Here is a 20,137-nt window from a genome sequence, read left to right on the forward strand (position 1 = left end):
GACTTCTCAGTGCGTAATACTCGCGCTGCCGAGCGTCCCACTGCTGCCGCAAGTAATTGGCTATAACCCAAGAATGAATAAAGCTATGTTTAAAATAACAATGGAATTGTTTTTCTGGTGAAATTCTCTATCTGTTTGATATGTCACATGACCACATTCCCATTTGAAATTTTGGAGTTGAATCCAAGATGGTGGCTTTCAAGATGGCCGCCATGTTGGTGGCATAGCCTATAAAGTTTCCCCCTTCCCATTCCTCGTGTGTAGGGGCTATGTTACCTTGTTTCCTACTCCATTTGGATTTTATCAGGATGTTTCCTGACTTTCGGACCACCCTGTATATTGCCTTTTCTTAGCCATGTGTTGGATGCGTCTTGAGCTATGTGTGGCTGTGTTAGATGATACGGTTGCTTGCCATGTAGTGTTCTCCTTTTCCAATTTACTTTCTTCGTATCTGTTGAAGTTATGTGATCCAAAGGGTTGTAGGAGTGGTTATGAAATTGCAGTGGTGTAGCTGATGTATTTATATAGTGATTGCTTTGTGTACTTAGCTAGTTTCTGCTCCTTCTATAAAGAATTTTCTTAAATTGTCTACCTGTCCATAATGTAGGTTTTTTATGTCAATAAATCCCCTTCCTCCTCCTTTTCTGCTTAATGTGAATCTATCTGTTACTGAATGTATGTGATGTATTCTATATTTGTAGCATTGTGATCATGTAAGTGTATTTAGTGCTTCTAGGTCTGTGTTACTACATTTCACTACTTCAAATGAGTAGGTCAATATTGGTATAGCGTAAGTATTTATAGCTTTTGATTTGTTTCTTGCTGTCTATTCCATTTTCAGTATTTTTGTTAGTCTTTGACTATATTTTTCTTCTTTAATATTTGTATTATCTATTCCTATTTTTTTTCTGTATCCTAGATATTTATAGGCATCTGTTTTTTCCATTGCTTCTATGCAGTCGCTGTGGTTATCCAATATGTAATCTTCTTGTTTAGTGTGTTTTCCTTTGACTATGCTATTTTTCTTACATTTGTCTGTTCCAAAAGCCGTATTTACATCATTGCTGAATACTTCTGTTATCTTTAGTAATTGGTTGAGTTGTTGATTTGTTGCTACCAGTAGTTTTAGGTCATCCATGTATAGCAAATGTGTGATTTTGTGTTGGTATGTTCCAGTAATATTGTATCCATAATTTGTATTATTTAGCATGTCGGATTGTGGGTTCAGAGCGGGTCCTACCTAAATTACTACTATTATTACTATTACTAGTAGTTTACTTGTTATGCAGAAGGACTTAACACCAACAAATTGCATACTAAATCACTCTGAAAAGACAGGAGTTTATAAAAATACGTCATAAATGTTCAATATGTCCTCCATTGGCTGCATGGACTACATCTAGCTGAATTCATCCCGAACTGAGTGCAAGGTGTCATCTGTCACTGGAGCTACAGCAGCTGATATTCTGGTTATTAGTTCATCAATGTCACGAGGTAAGGGGGGAATATAAAAACATTGTTTAACATATCCCTACAGGAAGAAATCCCATGGTGTTAAATGAAGAGACCTAGGAGGCCATCTGTTGCACGGATGCCATATTGTGCGAGACTGGCTACACACTACAGGTCAGCGCTCGTAGCAACATCGATCAGATTTTTTCTGAAACTCTAGACAATGCCTATTACAAGTATCACTGCTTCAGCTACCTAGTGACATTTGTCTCAATATTATTAAAAGTTAAATTTGGGTCATTCTTTTTGGGACACCCTGTATTATTATTATTATTATTATTATTATTATTATTATTTTTATCTTTCCTTTCTCAGACCTTAGGTCTGGTTCGGAATGAAAGTGACGCGGAACTTGATCAAGCGTCACTTCGTTTTAACTGTACGGTATATGCTACATTGCGTTTAGGAACTTTCGGGTAATTGAACATGTATCAATAATTACGGATTTCTGAAGTTGTATATATAAGTTTGGATGTAGCTGTATTGCATTGATGTACTGGTGGATATTGCGTTTGTTGACTCCTGTAGTTGAAAGTATAATTGGTATAATGTCAACTTTATCCTGATGCCACATGTCCTTGACTTCCTCAGCCAGTTGGATGTATTTTTCAATTTTTTCTCCTGTTTTCTTCTGTATATTTGCTGTATTGGGTATGGACATTTCAATTAGTTGTGTTAATTTCTTCTTTTTATTGGTGAGTATGATGTCAGGTTTGTTATGTGGCGTTGTTTTATCTGTTATAATGGTTCTGTTCCAGTATAATTTGTATTCATCATTCTCCAGTACATTTTGTGGTGTATACTTGTATGTAGGAACGTGTTGTTTTAAAAGTTTATGTTGTAAGGCAAGCTGTTGATGTATTATTTTTGCGACGTTGTCATGTCTTCTGGGGTATTCTGTATTTGCTAGTATTGTTCATCCGCTTGTGATGTGATCTACTGTTTCTATTTGTTGTTTGCAAAGTCTGCATTTATCTGTTGTGGTATTGGGATCCTTAATAATATGCTTGCTGTAATATCTGGTGTTTATTGTTTGATCCTGTATTGCAATCATGAATCCTTCTGTCTCACTGTACATATTGCCTCTTTTTAGCCATGTGTTGGATGCGTCTTGATCGATGTGTGGCTGTGTTAGATGATACGGGTGCTTGCCATGTATTATTATTATTATTATTATTATTATTATTATTATTATTATTATTGTTGTTGTTGTTGTTGTTGTTGTTGTTGTTCAAATTGAGCACATTGTTCTTTCCACTTTGATAATAAGCCTTTGTGTCTTAATTAATCATATCAGGGCAATCGAATATCCATATAGATTATTGAACAATGGGTTTGGTTAGTGTAATTAGCTTTTCCCTTATATGAAAAGGCAGTCCAGCATTTAAATCCTCTCATTGTGAAATCAGATTGTCCCTATATCATATAATACTCAATTATTACTCAAAATAATTTCTTAAATTTTCATATGTGCTTTGAAGGGGTCAGGGTTAAAAATATACCTGCATTATCTTCCCTACATGGCTAGTGACCAGTATTTAGAAATTAAAAGCACATTTTGCATCATCCCAGCTTGAGTAATATTCAGAAACCTCCATTACCTTGTATAATCTTGTCACAAATACTATTTCTTGTGCATTCAGTCACAGATATGGCTGAGCTCTTTGGAATGCATTTTGTCCATTCACATGATACACGAAACAAAGAAAATTTTATGCTCCCACCCAATGCCTCTGATTGTTTGCCAGGTATCTCAATACATGGGAATGAAAATTTGTAATAAATTAAAAGGGACAAGTTGATGCAGATGAATTTAGGTTCACATAAAAGAAAGCTGTATGAGGTACTGACACTGAAGTGTTATTACTCAGTGGATGAATTCATGTTGGACAAACTGGAAACTTGAGCTGGGTACAATGTGTTGCACTTTCCAAGAAATATCCTTTTCGTGTTATTATTTATTACAGTGCCATTATTTATTAATGTAAAAATCATTGTAACAGTTTTATAAATTTTTGATGTGTTTCCTGCATGCAAACCAAATGGATTGCAAATGTAAGTCATGAGATGAAGAAAATACATGCGCATAACTTACATGCGGCCTATATCTGTATAGTTTCTTTTTGCTTGGATTGACATCTATAACTACCATAGAGAAATTTTCATCACAGTAATGACCTGACAGATGGAGCAATATTGTGACATCTCTTCTTTCCACTTTAAAGGCCAGAAAAAAAGAAAACTCACAGTAGACCAGTGAAACATTACTTGAAAATGTGAAAGTTTGATAAATAGTTGTGTACATGTAATTTGGATTATGTAGTGTACGATTATTTACACAGTAATAACACTAGTTTTTCACCTCAGCAGTGATACCAGTAGGCATTTGTTCATCATAGCCATGGCTTTCCACTCGCTTCAGTTGATGATAGTATGCGAAACTTCAGTCTTTTTGTATAGAATTTCATCTGGATGAATTGGCCATCTCCAATAGATTTTTGATTATTCCAAGTCATTCAGCATCTATCCTTCACTTATTACTCTCATACTTTTGCCAGGGAACAGGATGGTGTTGAAGACAACCACCGAAATAGCCCCTCTTGGGAAACATTTGTGTCACTTGTTTCCAGAGTGTCACTGTTGTCTGAGAGCACTTGTGAAGGAAAATATTTTGTGTCTGGCATGTTCAAATCAGTTCCATGCTCTCATCATAATCATTAAGAGAAAATGTGTCACTGGTATTATTTCTCTCATTCCCTGTTGTCTCCAGTAAAATTTCTGTACTTACAGAAAGTTTTGGAACTTCAAAGGAGGATTGTGTTCCATTCTGTTTCCCTTTCTCTCCAGATGATTTTTCCATTGTATGCTTGTCATTGTTGACATCCTGAATGTTCACATGTATGATGGTTTATCCCTGGGGGACATTTAATATCCTGCAACAATTGGGCATACAACATTTTGTTACATCCTCCCTCTTATTATTTAATTCTCACAATAACATCTCACCCACATGATTAGTCATTACTCACAGGTATTTTCAAGGACTGCTTGTGGAAGATGCACAAAACCCTTGCTCCTGTGCTGGGGAAACATTCTGGTCTCTCAAATTTTTCTTTATTACTGGATCGAAGTTAGTCAACAGCTTTCTGAGAAGACATTGGAATACATCCCTAAGCACTGCGTAGCATCCTGTCTGTTTTATCAATCGGCTCTGCAATGTTATTCTAGAGTCCAAAGAAATGATACATTGAGCAGTAGCAATTGAGGTGTTGTTAAATTTTGCAGGAGTGCAATCAAATTGGTTATTTTCATTACAGATACCTTGGACATAACTTTATATGGAACTTAGAGAATCACCAAATACAGCTTTTAGGCCTTCTTGCTTCTTTAAAATTCGAAGAGTAAGTGATGCATGCTATCTTCAAAGACCACCCATATCATTTGGTAATATCTTAAATTTCCTGGTCTACCTTCTGCCCACGTTGTTGTTGTTGTTGTTGTTGTTGTTGTTGTGGTCTTCAGTTCTGAGACTGGTTTGATGCAGCTCTCCATGCTACTGTATCCTGTGCAAGCTTCTTCATCTCCCAGTACCTACTGCAACCTACATCCTTCTGAATCTGCTTAGTGTATTCATCTCTTGGTCTCCCTCTACGATTTTTACCCTCCACGCTGCCCTCCAATGCTAAATTTGTGATCCCTTGATGCCTCAAAACATGTCCTACCAACCGATCCCCTCTTCTAGTCAAGTTGTGCCACAAACTTATCTTCTCCCCAATCCTATTCAATACCTCCTCATTAGTTACGTGATCTACCCATCTAATCTTCAGCATTCTTCTGTAGCACCACATTTTGAAAGCTTCTATTCTCTTCTTGTCCACACTAGCTATCGTCCATGTTTCACTTCCATACATGGCTACACTCCATACAAATACTTTCAGAAACGACTTCTTGACACTTAAATCTATACTCGATGCTAACAATTTTCTCTTCTTCAGAAACGGTTTCCTTGCCATTGCCAGTCTACATTTTATATCCTCTCTACTTCAACCATCATCAGTTATTTTACTCCCTAAATAGCAAAACTCCTTTACTACTTTAAGTGTCTCATTTCCTAATCTAATTCCCTCAGCATCACCCGATTTAATTTGACTACATTCCATTATCCTCGTTTTGCTTTTGTTGATGTTCATCTTATATCCTCCTTTCAAGACACTGTCCACTCCATTCAACTGCTCTTCCAGATCCTTTACTGTCTCTGACAGAATTAGAATGTCATCGGCGAACCTCAATTTTTTTATGTCTTCTCCATGAATTTAAATACCTACTCCGAATTTTTCTTTTGTTTCCTTTACTGCTTGCTCAATATACAGATTGACTAACATCATGGAGAGGCTACAAACCTGTCTCACTCCTTTCCCAACCACTGCTTCCCTTTCATGCCCCTCGGCTCTTATAACTACCATCTGGTTTCTGTACAAATTGTAAATAGCCTTTCACTCCCTGTATTTTACCCCTGCCACCTTTAGAATTTGAAAGAGAGTATTCCAGTCAACATTTTCAAAAGCTTTCTCTAAGTCTACAAATGCTAGAAATGTAGGTTTGCCTTTCCTTAATCTATTTTATAAGTTAAGTCGTAGGGTCAGTATTGCCTCACGTGTTCCAACTTTTCTACAGAATCCAAACTGATCTTCCCCAAGGTCCACTTCTACCAGTTTTTCCATTCGTCTGTAAAGAATTCGTATTAGTATTTTGCAGCTGTGACTTATTAAACTGATAGTTCGGTAATTTTCACATCTGTCCACACCTGCTTTCTTTGGGATTGGAATTATTATATTCTTCTTGAAGTCTGAGGGTATTTCACCTGTCTCGTACATCTTGCTCACCAGATGGTAGAGTTTTGTCAGGACTGGCTCTCCCAAGGCTGTCAGTAGTTCTAATGGAATGTTGTCTACTCCCGGGGCCTTGTTTTGACTCAGGTCTTTCAGTGCTCTGTCAAACTCTTCAAGCAGTGTCGTATCTCCCATTTCATCTTCATCTACATCATCTTCCATTTCCATAATATTGTCCTCAAATACATCACCCTTGTATAAACCCTCTATATACTCCTCCTTCCACCTTTCTGCTTTACCTTCTTTGCTTAGAACTGGGTTGCCATCTGAGCTCTTGATATCGTTGCAAGTGGTTCTTTTCTCTCCAAAGGTCTCTTTAATTTTCCTGTAGGCAGTATCTATCTTACCCCTAGTGAGACAAGCCTCTACATCCTCACATTTGTCCTCTAGCCGTCCCTGCTTAGCCATTTTGCACTTCCTGTCGATCTCATTTTTGGGACGTTTGTATTCCTTTTTGCCTGCTTCATTTACTGCATTTTTATATTTTCTCCTTTCATCAATTAAATTCAATATTTCTTCTGTTACCCAAGGATTTCTATTAGCCCTTGTCTTTTTACCTACTTGATCGTCTGCTGCTTTCACTACTTCATCCCTCAGAGCTACAGCAGCCAATTCACCAGCAGCATTTCCACATACCTCAATAGAGGTACATAAGTATGATGTATTTTCTGTTCGTTCCAGATACTTTGTTCTGTTATGAGTGACAGCCCTTTTGGTGCCAGGATCATCAACCAAATTTGCTTTGTTAAAATTCTATATGTTCTCTGGTGGGGTACCTCATAGCCCCTTTTCCAAATTAGAGAGAAAAAAAAAAACCACCAATCCTTAGTATGTCAAAACCTTGCATACGTAATATTTTTCAAGGTTTGTTGAGACAGAAAGGCTGTGCAACATTTCATGAAAGACTTAGACCACACCTTTACAGGAAAATTTTCATATTTGAACACAGGCACTGTTCTCAATTTGTCGAGGTATGCATTAAATGCACAACACAGATCCAAAGATCCCATCGGAAAACCATACGATGACATTGCAGTTCCATGGCTACAAACAGATTTTTTTCCTCCTCTGTGAATAAAGGTTGTTGGCTAGGAATCACTATGGATCTTCCAGTCAAGCACCATGCCACTTTCATCTTCAGTTGCAAAGTCTTCCTATGAATTTTGCATTTTGCAGAGAATTCCCTCAGAGAGAGCTCATTTGTGAAGATCAACTTTACTTCTTTACTTAGAGTATCCCATCTAGCTTAAGTGTGTTTGTCTTCATCATTTTTCTTCCCATTATGGACACTGCAGAAACTGGTTGTATTACTTCAGGAGAGTATCAATGTGCCGCAAAGTAGCCCAGTGGAGTTTCAATATTATGCTTATGTCGTCATTTCTGGTGCACATACTACACCACAATGTGACTGTTCATGTTTCCTCAGTTTTTTTACCAATAGCATGAACACAGATTTCAACAATTATGATACCCATAACAATATTGCACAGAAAAATAAAGCAGCAGCCCGTAGATGGTATGGGATGCTTCAAAGGTTGTGTCTCCAGTTGTAGCTTCTCTGGCCTTAGGTATAAGGTGTGATATTTGAAATAAAGATCAAAGTTGCACTACACAAGTTAATAAATACAGACACAAAGTAACACTGTTTACAGCACTTCTCTGATTAAATTTTAGCATATTTAAAGTCTTCTTGCATCAATAGGAACACCATTTTCAAACACCTTCCACAAAAAAAAAACCAAATTGACAAAATGATAATATTTTATTATAACAATATTGTGAAGTTCAAATTGTTAACAATGTTGTGCTAAATATTTACACATAGCTCTCGAAATGTACGAAAAATGTTCCAAATACTAATATACCTTATTAATATATCAAATTTCCTACAACTTTAAACAGATAAGTACACATACTTATTTATTTTATGTGATAATCTGCAACAATATTTAACAAAACTGCCAATAATTTTTGCTGTGAACTAAATTCTAGCATGTGAGTAACTTGATTGGTGCTACACTACAACTAAGATGCAAATGTTTTTATGGCAGAAGGCACAAATTTAAACTAAATTGTTACCTACATAGCACGATTGGTGTCTTACAGCTTTAAATGCTGTGGTTACCTATTGTCTTGGGCTTCATGGCCTTCACCTGTATCAACCAATCAACACTTACAGGTTTTAAGAATGTAAAAGTGTGCATACATGCCTGTGAGCAGGTGTATGTGGCTGACCTGCATGCAGGTGCAGGCCACATGATAAATTCTCACCCCTCCCCTCCTCCACCTTCTCACCATATACTTCCCCTACCATTTCTGTGATTTCATCCTCTGTAATGCATTAAATTTGCTTCTTATTTCCTAGCATGCGTTATTGAATATGGAAGCAAGATTTAATAGGATGGTTGAAAAGAGTAGTTTCAGAGGTTATTTAAATTTTTTAAATTATTACTAGTCTAATTTACAATGTGTTTAATGTCCAGCATAAAATTTCTACCTTAAGGCAGAAAACATAACCTTTGGTAAGGGCAAACACCAATGATGGAAAATGTATATAAGAGGGAAACATCTCTCACAAACATACATTGAACCAAGCATTGACATTATGCACCTGTAATTTTGCAGCTTCACATTGAAGATGAGAAAACTATCATTGTGGAAAGTTTGATAAATTCTAGTAACCTTTTATCTCAAAAAGCTTGTGTCTCAGACAAGGATTACATTGTACAGCTATTAAATCCATTTGAAAATTGTCAGGACTCTTATCTGCAAAAGTAGCAAATGGTCTTGAAAAGAAGTCAAAAGATTGGGATAAATTTAACATATCTCCAAATTGCTTGAGGAATTGCTCTTTTATTGTAATAATTAGAGAAATATACCCCGTGTAATTGTTTTCATGGACAGAAGGCTATATATGGAAATATACGGCATTCTCTGATGGACAATCCTTTCCCACAGAGCAACCTTTCTCATAAAAACTCTCACTTTTTCAGTCATTTCAGAAACTACTTTATTTCCACTTTGCAAGCTATTGTTCAAAGCAATAGTAAGTTCTCTAATATTCACTAAAAATGCAATTTGTACAACTCACTCTGTATCGTCCATTTGGGGTCATGCCTTCTTATGTCCTTTAAAAACTGATTTATTGGCATATTTAGTTTAGAAATTATTTTCAGTACATTGCAGCAACTAAGCTGCAAACTTCTCTCTGGTATGAAAAATCTCTATAATCCTCCACAAATTTCTAGTTTAAACTGGACAATTTTCAATGCATCAAACTGTGGGATCTTAAATAACCGACTGTCCGAATAACTACTTGCATGATGTACTCCAATTTTGGTGCCTTTGCACGAGATACCTCTAAGTGCAAAATACTATGAATGCTGTACAATTAACAAACAATATTGTGAATAAGCTCAAGTACCTTCAATTGTGTATAGCTCTCACCAGTGATATGCAACATTGGCAGTGACCACATATGTAACACTCTTAGCAATGTATTTGTTCCCTTGTTAAGGTAATTTCTCTTTAGATGGCTATATGGCTGCTAATAAAGGTGTCCTCCCTGACCATCAAAAATTTTATAGGCTTGCCTTCACTGAATTGCCTGCAGATCGTAAGTGGCACCATATCTTTCAGATGAGTTAATATTTAGCTCAGAGAATGAGGATTCTATGATTGTCTAAAGCCACAGAGAGGATATAGCCATCCACAGTACAAGGCAAAACATATGCATGTTGATCACACCTCAGTTTCTTACTGCGAGCAGATGTCACTGGATGGAGCAGGTATACTTCAAATGTATGATCTTCTCACCACATATTCACATTGTGAAACACATCATCTGCTGATTGTGAAGATGCACTATCTAAATAGTGTGATCCAGTTCCAGCAGGTCCTCACCATCGTTCACACGATTCCAATTGTTCGGCAATAATTCTCACAGGTGGCCAACATTGACCTCATTGGTTGGTCTGTTTGAGCATCCGACTTGAATCCCATTGAAATAAAAAGACCATTAAATGAATTTACACTCCCAACACCAGTTCCAAACACTCCTGACAAACTGTGGACCTAGTTTCAGATGGGTGAGTCTTGCAAATAATGACACCCATTTCAAGAGGCTGACTGCTTCCATGCCTTATCAGATGAGGCAGGTAACTGATGCTAATGGTGGGTGGACTTCATACTAACCTCATTCCTGAAGTTAAGATTTCCTCATCTCACATTACTCCATCTGTACAACATCATTTGATATAACTGTCTGTCAACTGGGAATGTATGTGAAATCATTGTACTTGAAATTTGTTTGGTTGAATTAAGCTGCTTGATACTTAATAAATTTAAATTTTAAAAAAGCTCACACAAGTCAGGTTTGATCAAAACAGGAATTGTCTTGTAATATGAGACACTCTGGAAAACAATATTAACCAATAGAACAGGTATACCCCAGAACAATGAATTCTCCTGCTTATTGCCTGTCTAACTTTTGGTACATTTATTGCGCGAGAAAGGTGCAGACTGGACATACAAAAGTTTTTTTAAGTTTCCATTCTTTGAGATTCTAAGGGTAGCATTGCATGCACCTGTGCTGTTTCTCTGTTTGTCTCCAGAGCAACATCCACTGTGGAATATGCATTCCTTGCCTTCTTTTTGAGATGTACATCTGAAGCGCTGACCTAGTTCAAATTTGTTGAGGCTTTGTGGCCCACCCAGAAGAAATTGGTTATCTATTTAAGTTGTAACAGACTTCAAATAACTGGAAGATTATATATCCTGTGTTGTTGTCCTTTTCTTTTCAAGAAGAAAACTTTTGCTTCTGTTTTTGATTCCATCACATATTTATTCTCTTGGCATTTTTTCAAATGTTCTCTGTATGGTGCTGATGTTAGCTGCTTAACAGAATCAGAATGTGCTCATCTTACTAGAGCTGGTGGCTGTTGATGTGGCTTTGTGATTTTGGGAACTGACTGGATAACATTTAGACTTCGAGAATGTTCCAGCACAGAAATCAGTTGTCCTTTCCTTTCAGGCTTCATTGAAATAAATCTAGGTTCCAGCTAGTGCCTACCATTATCTGTGCAAAACTACAAGAATTACATAGTCAGGCGATAGTATAAGAAGTTACAACTTGTTGCATAACCTACACTGCTTATACATTAGATTACATACCACTATTTCATATTTCCAAAACACATCCCAGCATGTCAGTCCCCGTTTGGGCTTCTGTTACAGTATTATGGTGGTAGGCTTTGAAGAGAACACATTGGTTGTTTGTATGGCATCCTCTATATGAGCTGTGCAATACATAACATTCATAGAAAAGCATTGATGGTTTCTACTAAAAAACTTCAAACTTGCTTAGTCGTCATCATCATCATCATTATCAGTGTTATGCCTAAAGGCAGGTTTTCACATGGTAGTTGTTCAGGCTATCCGGTCTTCTGCCATCCTCTTCAGGTCTGCATAATTTCCCCTTCCCTTTATGTTGTCTATCACCTTGTACCTCCTTCTTCCTCTGTCTTCTCCCACAAACCATTCCTTCCGCCATAGCCGGTCCCAAGCCTGGTTGAGAAAGGAGGAGGGGGAGTAGTAACACCTCGTTAAAAAAACCTTGGTTCACCTGGCCTGGGTGATAGTACCTCGTGAGGGCCCCTTGCCAGGGATACGGTGAAGACCTCAATGGCAGCAAAGGCGGAGAAGATGGGCTTCGGTATGGCAGAGCTGGCACCTTTTCTCTTTGGGTACAACAGAGTACAAGTAGTGACTGAACCCCAGAGGGGCAGCTACAGACAGCGTCTGACTCGTGGTGAGTGGCTGACTTTAGGCTGGGCATCCTACTGCCTATGTGGAAAGTAACGGGAAACTACCACATTACATTCCCAAGCAGTACATGGTATGTCTCTCCATGTGAAAGATTCCGAAGTTAAAACTTCCCCTCATTCGGATCACTGGGAGGGGAACACTTTGAGAGTAGACATATTTGAAAGGAAGAAAGGGATGGTGAAGGGAGGAAAGATGCAGATTGGAACATGGAATGTGAGGACACTTCTGCAAGCAGGAAAGCTGGAGAATGCAAAACAGGAGATTAAAAGGAACAGATTAGATGCCCTTGGTTTGTGTGAAATGGGATGGGGAGAGAATGGGGAGATAGAAAGTGGAGATTATAAGCTCTTTCACTCAGGGGAAGTCAAGAGTGGTGAGAACAGAGTAGGAATATTGATATGGCAAAAGTTGAAAAATAAGGTAAAGAAGGTACAATATATTGATGGAAGACGGATGATGATATGACTGAAGGGTAGTTCAAAAGATTTGGTATTAATACAGGTATATATGTCAACCAGCCAGCACAGAGATGAGGAAATGGAAGAATATTTTGAGAAAATACAAGAACTCACCGAGAGAGAAAATATAAACGTCTGCATTATCATCATGGGGGACTGGAATGCAGTGGTAGCTGAAGGAAGAGATGAAGATACAGTAGGAAAATTTGGATTAGGAATAAGAAATGAGAGAGGTGAATGACTAATTAGTTTCTGTAAGGACAATGCATTAGCAGCGGGTAACAAATTATTTGAACACCACAAAAGGAGACGTTACACATGCATATGAAATTTGAATATGAAAAGATATCAGCTTGACTACATCCTGATACAAAAAATATTTAGGAACTGTTTGAAGAATGCTAAAGCTTATCCAGGAGCGCATATAAATTCAGACCACAACCTAGTGATGGGAGAAATACAAGTGAAGTTGAAAAAAGTCTGGAGAGGTAAAGCAAAGGAAAAACTAAACATAGAAAGACTCATAGAGGTACGAAATGCATCAGATTTGGAGAACAGATTTATGGAAAAATGGCAAAGAGGTGGTGTTGATGAAAGTGTTAATGACAAGTGGATAAAAATGAGGGAAGGGCTCATGGACTCTGCTGAAGAAGTACTAGGAATTAGAGTATCCCAAAGCACCAGGAAAGAGTGGATAACAGAAAACATGTTGAAAAGATGGAAGAGCACAGAAAGTGGAAAAGTGTAGAAACTGTAGAAGGCAAAAAGAAGTACAGGAAACTGAATAATGAATTAAGAAGAGAAACTGAAGAAGCAAGAGAAAAATGGATGAAACAGAAATGCGACGAAATAGAGAAAATGGAGAGAGAGGGAAAGCATGAAATGATGTATAGACTGTCTAGTGAGAGTTTTTGAATGTAAAAGAAAGAGGAATAACATGGAAATAGAACCACAGGAGGTTTTGAACAGATGGCAAGAATATATTGAATGTCTGTATAAGGGGGATGAAATGCAAAGAGAAATAAGGTTGAAGAGGAGCGACATGTGCCAGAAGATGGAAAGGGATTTACCATCATGGAAGCAGAAGTAGAAAAGGTGCTGAAGGAGATTAGGAATAGGAAGGCATGTGGAATAGATGAATTGCCGGCAGAACTGTTGAAGAGTCTGGGAAACAAGGCAAGAAAAGAAATAGTCTACCTCTGTAACGAGATATATGACAAAGGGGAATGTTGATGTTTGGAATGGAGGTTGTTTCTCGACGCATGTTGACATCATTGAAAATATCACATGTCTCTCCCTCAGATTTGCCCTCATCTAATTTGTCTACTTTTATAAGTCTGGGTCCAGTAGTTCTGAGTGTTGTATTGGTCTGTGGTCTCATTGTTTCGATGTGTATTGATTCAGGGTCTATGTGCCTGTCTGTTCTTTGCTCCTTTTTCCCGGAGTGAAGAGTGCCTCTCGAGAAACATTTGACTGGTTTGATGTACTGTTCACATTTACGTGTGTTGTAGGGTTTTCCATATGGTGATGATTCTGGTTTGTGTTCAACTTGTGTATGTGCAATGTGATGTAATTCAGTTGGGAGAAATTGTGAAGGAGTATGTCAGTTTTGTTTGTACATTTTCTTGTGCACAGTATATGTAAGGTCAAACTCATCTATGCTCTTCGTTAACGTTATTTGGAAGTTTATCCAGTGCTGTAATTGTCTTTATATTTGTTTTGCCACCTCGCAGTGGATGGAGCCACCGATTGTCATTTCACCTATACAGGGCTGTACAAAAAGGTACGGCCAACCTTTCAGGAAACATTCCTCACACACAAAGAAAGAAAATATGTTATGTGGACATGTGTCCGGAAACGCTTACTTTCCATGTTATAGCTCATTTTATTACTTCTCTTCAAATCACATTAATCATGGAATGGAAAAAACACACAGCAACAGAACATACCAGCATGACTTCAAACACTTTGTTACAGGAAATGTTCAATATGTCCTCCGTTAGCGAGGATATATGCATCCACTCTCCGTTGCATGGAATCCCTGATGCAGTCCTGGAGAATGGCACACTGTCTCACAGCCGTCCACAATACGAGCACGAAGAGCCTCTACATTTGGTACCGGGGTTGCATAGACAGGAGCTTTCAAATGCCCCCATAAATGAAAGTCAAGAGGGTTGAGGTCAGGAGAGCATGAAGGCCACGGAATTGGTCCACCTCTACCAATCCATCAGTCACCAAATCTGTTGTTGAGAAGCGTACGAACACTTCGACTGAAATGTGCAGGAGCTCCATCGTGCATAAATCACATCTTGTGTCGTACTTGTAAAGGCACATGTTCTAGCAGCACAGGTAGAGTATCCCATATGAATCACGATAACGTGCTCCACTGAGCGTAGGTGGACAAAACTAAAATGAGCTCTAACATGGAAATTAAGCGTTTCCGGACACATGTCCACATAACATCTTTTCTTTGTGTGAGAGGAATGTTTCCTGAAAGTTTGGCCATACCTTTTTGTAACACCCTGTATATTCTATCATATTAATGCATCTATCCTGTAATTTCTTTGAGTGTATAAGGCAGAAGATTCATTTGTCTTCTACAGGAAATTGCTCTTTGGTATCTTCTCTATAACATTGATGGTGATTTGTATTTATGTGTTTTGAGTGATTGGCTTGGGCATTCATGTGCCGTTTGTGTGTGTGTGTGTGTGTGTGTGTGTGTGTGTGTGTGTGTGTGTGTGTGTGTGTGTGTGTGTGTGTGCTGATTTTAGCTGTCTTAGTCTATACTGTCCAGGAGCCGGTCATGCAATTGTTTATAAGGGTGACAATCACCTCCTTCTGTTTTATGGCAGATGTGGCCTCTTTATTTGCAGGGGATACAGATGCAAACCATGGACGTGCACTCACCGCACTTGTGTCACTGGTAGCCGCACTTGGCACATGTAACGTCGGCCTTACTGCAGGATTTAGTCACATGTCGTAGGTCACAACACTTACAATACTGGTTTACTACTATATGGTCTTTCACAGAAAGTGATTCAGATTCTATGTAAACTCTCTGTCTTCATGTATGGACTCTGTACAGATGTGGGCTGACCTCCAATATCTGGTGACTTAAACCCCTTCCCTTAGGCCCTGTTTAAAAACCTTCTTTTGACTTCCCTGTCGAAGTCTTCTTTCATGGTGTACCCGCTTAGATTCTGCTCGTAAAGGCTTTCTACAAAACTCCTCATCAGTAAGTCTATCTGGTATGTGATATACTGCCATGAGCGGCTTGCATTTTCGTGGTCCTTCATAGACAATGGTGTGCAGGTCTTCAGTCATTTCTCTTATTTTTCAGCAATCTTCCTGTATTTTCCATTTCTTCCATAACTGCAATTTGGGTGGTTCTGATTTATTTTATGTGTATACTCCCTTTCCTCAGATTTATGGTGTTGGTGATTGTCAGTCAAACAGCTTTGCCATCTTGATTTGCTGTCAATTTGATATATAGGGTTGTGACCTGTTTGTTTTAGCCTGTTCCATTCTTCGAGCCTCTTTGGTTTTAGGTTCTATTGTTAAGGCGGCAGTATATGTCAGTGTCTGTGCTTGTGTTTGCACTTGTTGTGTGACTTTATTAGTTAATTCTCTAATTTGTTGTTGCAAGTCTTGGTTTGCTGCACTCTGTTCCTTGTTTCGTTCTCTAATTTCTCAGCCTTCTCTTGCAAAGGTTGATTTGTAAGTCTTTGACTGGGTTTGAGGCTCTCTGTAGTTCAAGTTTTAATCATTTAGACATGACAGTTTAGCTTCAAGGTTAATTATTTGGAAAGTAAAGGGAAACACTTTGTCTCTAATGATGGTTAACAGAGCAGATGAAGAATGCTTAGCTTTTAACTCTGCTTCTATTTCACTCAATATTTTGTCTATGGCTGCTATCTTTTGACTGGGGGACATGCACACGTGTTCTTCCTCTGTGTGTTCCACTCCAGGTGTGACGTTGATGGCTCAAGGTAGTGTCTTACCCTCTGCTTTCCTCCTCCTCCTGTCAGCACCTGGTTGGGGGGGTGTCGTTGCTTCGTCGACTGGAATCCAGGGCCAAGCATAGGCAGGAAGTTGTTAATGAACAACAGGGAGCACAGCTGGTGGCCCCTACTGCTGATGTTGACGGCAGGGCACAGGGCAGCTTGTGGCCACTGCTGACGTGTCAGATTCTGCTGCAGCTAGTGAGGTGCCGCAGTGCGCAGCACTGACACGTGAGCTGCTACAATGTATAGCAGAAGTACTGTTTGCGTTAATGCTAATATAGTTCATTTATTTTATTCATCCAGTAAATCTCTACAGACTGTGGGATGTTACTTGCACATGAGTGCATGCATGTGCACATGCAAATTACATATAACATCAAAATATATTTTAATCATACAATAAAATCATCCTTTTTCATCTCGCTTTAGCAACAGCAGCACTTTTTACACATTCTTGCTTAAAGTTTGTTTTAAGAATTGAGCCACTGAACAGAAGCAATGATCTAGTAAAAATGCGCTTGAGGATTTATGAAACAGTGAAAATGAAGAAATAACTTTTTTGTGTGGCAGACCATTGTACATATAACACAGAAACTGTAAGAGATTTGAATGAAGAAAAATTCCTGATTCTTTCAACACTTTACTGTAATTGGTGTTAGTCACCACTAAGTATTATTCTTTATTTTTTTTTTGGAACTGCTAGTGTTATTTAATACATTAATTTTCCCAAAAATTATGTGGTAACAATGCCAGGTGAACAGTAAACATTGATGAAGATTTATTCCATATTTTAATGAAAATTTCGATTGCTGAACATCCAAAATCGTTTTCAATTCTGAGTTTTATTGGAGCAGCTCTTTAGCATATTTGTAAGCCACTTTTTTCACATACATCCTGCTACAATTTTTATAATTTGAGCTACAAAAGCATAATACTATTGAGTACTATTGTAGGTGGCACAGAGGTGTCTTATTTTCATGAATCCAGTGTTCAATAAAACACATTACTGTTGGGCTATTCCAATCACTCAATAGTGTTTCTACTCTTAAATGTTTCTAGATTAAGTACTGAACATTTTGTTGCATGATTGATGGATCCTTTCTGATGGTTTTTACATTGGGATTATCCATTTCTGTGTTTGGCCTAAAAAAGTTTTGTTTTGTCTTCTCTTAAACCAACTACAATGCAAAATTTTTTCTATGGTTTCTTTTTTATTAATATTTTCATGTATAGTCTCTCCTTCAGATTTCTTCAGGGTGTATGCAATCTGGGACAAATGGGAAATCCAGGAAAATCCCAGGAATTTTTTCATGCAGGAGAAAACTGAAAAACCACGGTATTTTTCGGAATACCAAGAATTTATCATTGTTTTAGTTTTCAGTTAAAATTTTGTAGTTAAGACTGGTAAGAGCTGATACTCTAGCAAAAAATATTACTGTATTGTACTAATGGAGAATAATACAGCAGGAATAAAACATAAATGAGAGGGTAAAAAACTTCAGTTGCAAAGGAAATGCACCATTTAGAACAACAAAATTCCTTGCGCACACACAAGCATCTGCAAACAGCAAAAATATGTAAAAGGCCTTGGGGCAAAGACTATGCAATACTTCATAAGAATAAACTGCTGTATTAGAGTGTGATGTCATAACTGTTTACATTAGGTTCATTTGTGCAGTTGCCTATGGGCTCATGCAGATGGGCAGTTGACTCGCATTTGAGCAGTACCATCTCCCACTTCTGGCCACTTCAAGTGTGGCTGTTAGCTGTATAGGCAGTAGCAGCAAGCAACCAGATACTAATGAGAAACATTTTTTTTTGTGCACCCTATCTGCCAGATATGCACAGGTGCAGAGTTGTCTGACTTGTAGTGGGGAGGAGTGTAGTCTCCACATGACCCGTGTTTATGTTAAGTGATCCCACTGTTTCCTCTTCATTTACAGTTCCCACATCAAATGGAATGAAAACAGATTTGTGTGGATAGGAGCTATCAAGTGAATTAAAATACATTCACATAATTATGGAAGGCAAAAATATGTTATTAGTTTCAGATTTCTGATTTTATTTTATTTCCACATTTTTGCAGAACAATGAAGTAAGTTTTGTCAATTAGCTAAAATATTGGCTTTATTAATCTTTTCCAGTGAGGGCATTCCACAGTATTGGCTAGTACCAATTGTTCACTGAATGTCAAGTGAACATTTCCACCTTCTTCCATGTATGGCATTATGCCATAATAAAGAAGCAAACATGAGGTAGTACAGTACTGGCACTCCAAGAAAATTTACATCCCAAAACCCACATTGAAAATCTTAGTATCAGTTGGGGCTTACTTGATTGTGAATTTTGACAAAACCAATGCACACTTCAAGCTGAATTATGCATTTTAGTACGGTTTACAAAATTCCGATGCTCTTGGAGTATCCACTGGTATCCAGTTTCTTTTATAGCACAAGGTTAGATCTCTTAATGCTTTATACATATAAATATGCTGGATTCCTACATTACCACAGCTGTGGATGCGCAATAATACCTGTTTTCTGGCACTCTCCGACAGCTGCTAAAATGGACCTATTTGTAACAGTCTTCAAAAGTATTGCAAATGGGGGTTTGAAAAGCATTACTTTCAAAGTAAATTTTCTTTATGCAAGATGAATTACGTTATGTTTTAGAATGTGGATGAATTTCCTAGATCACAGAGAATTTGACTTGTTTTTAAAACATAACACTTTGAAGACGGGCCACTTAGAGGAATTTTGAGCCTAGAAGATCAGACATTTATGGCATTATTTTAAATTGACTGGAACATTTGTGTGAAGTATCTTGCTATTGGCTGACTGCAACACATGACCTATGCCCTGAATATCTGCTGTTGTTGGCTGGTGAGATCATGTGGCATAATATAGGATTGGTTTACAAAAGAGCATTGCAATCTTGATTTCAGTACTCTGGAAACTAACATGCTGTGTTTGGTGGAATTTCAATTTATAATTTTGTTATACAAAAACATGCAGCATATATGTTGATGCACATCAAAGGTCTTTCCAGATCTTATCTCCCTTTCTTCATCCTCTAAATGTGAGGAAGTTGTACATCAGTGTATGAAACCTTAACCATTCAAAGGGTTGGTGAGTTTTACAGTTCAGAGGGAAAATTTATGAAAAACATATTGTCACTTAGCATGGAAGAAGTGTGTCTTTACCTGGGAAAAAGTATATTTTTTAACCAGGATATTTGGAAAAAAATGGGAAAAATTGAGGATTTTTTCCATTGTCCACATATACACTCTGTTCATGGTTGATTCTTTTACTGGAGACTAGGTATTATGATCTCTGTACTGTCTGAGATTTGATGTAATTTTTATGTATTTTTTGCATGCCTAGAGAAAATATTTTTCTTACCTAGCCTGTATATATGCAGCCCAAGTCAACAGAGATAAAAACAGGAC

Source organism: Schistocerca americana, chromosome 6 (assembly GCF_021461395.2).
Source record: "Schistocerca americana isolate TAMUIC-IGC-003095 chromosome 6, iqSchAmer2.1, whole genome shotgun sequence".
NCBI lineage: Eukaryota > Metazoa > Arthropoda > Insecta > Orthoptera > Acrididae > Schistocerca > Schistocerca americana.